Genomic DNA, 1,051 nt, shown 5'->3' with positions numbered 1-1,051 from the left:
TCATGCTATATTTTCACCATGATTGCATTATATTGTATGTAATGTGTCAATAAATGTAAGATTAGTAAACTGTTTATGACTCACTCAGTACCTTTTTAATACTTAGTTCATCTGAAATCTTTAACATATCCCTCACATCCATTAGGAACTTATCAAGAATATTTACTGTGTAATTATTTATATTTTTACTATGTAAATTAGTGTCAAAGGCAAAAAACTATTTGTGGCTCACTATGCTAATGCAGTGGCAAAAGGCAGGCAAGGGTCATCTTGTTTCCTTTAATTTTTCTGAATGAGAAAAGAATTTGGCTTGAGAAATGGGATGAACTTGTGCCAAAAACACATTTGAAATTATGCATGATCAGGTGAGGACATAGTGTGGGAGAAGTAATATTCCCTCCGAATGTCAAATAATTTTTGGGATGTTTTTGTATCATTACATAGGCTCGCTCTGTAAGGTCAAGAAATTAAATTAATTTTGGTGAGTGAATTGTATTTGGAGTAGACAGAAGTAATTGTTTAGTGCACTGATGTAGCACCACATCTGCTTATCATATAATGGCTTGTGGATTTAGAAGGTAAGGTATAAGAATGACAAATGCTACAAAGAGAAAAATGGAGGAATTGATGATCATAAAGGAATTGTGAATTAGTAATACCATGTATATCAAGGAATGTAACCCTTTCTCTTTCACAGACTCAATTCAACCACCAAACTTGGTAGACCCCCAGAGATACTTGTTACTTTTCCTCTAAAATTTGTTCTGCTTTCTGAAATACACTTGAACAAATATTAGTTCAATAAACTGAGATATATTCTTTAAAGTGGGTAAGCTTTTCCATAAAGTTATTTTCTGGTGAGCTTTTAACTGCCTATTGATATGATGGACAAGGAATGTTAGCTTTTTTATAGTTCTATAATTATATTACACTTAATGGCTCAATGGTTCAGTAGGCTATCAAACCCGAGTATTGAATGTAAATGATAGGTCCCAACTGTTCCTAGCAAACAAGAATCTGCAGCTTGAAGCTACTCATCTCCTGAGGTCTA

The 1,051-nt window shown here is 33.3% G+C and overlaps 1 long non-coding RNA gene across 2 annotated transcripts in view; it reads right to left on the bottom strand.

Annotated features, from left to right (window-relative positions):
• LOC119586245 overlaps positions 1 to 1,051 on the bottom strand; it is a 9,801-nt gene that overhangs the window by 6,890 nt on the left and 1,860 nt on the right. The window lies entirely within an intron of this gene.

Source organism: Penaeus monodon, chromosome 21, assembly GCF_015228065.2.
Source record: "Penaeus monodon isolate SGIC_2016 chromosome 21, NSTDA_Pmon_1, whole genome shotgun sequence".
NCBI classification, from domain to species: Eukaryota; Metazoa; Arthropoda; class Malacostraca; order Decapoda; family Penaeidae; genus Penaeus; species Penaeus monodon.
The sequence above is the reverse complement of the archived record's forward strand: the minus strand, read 5'-3'. Positions and strand labels throughout refer to the sequence as shown.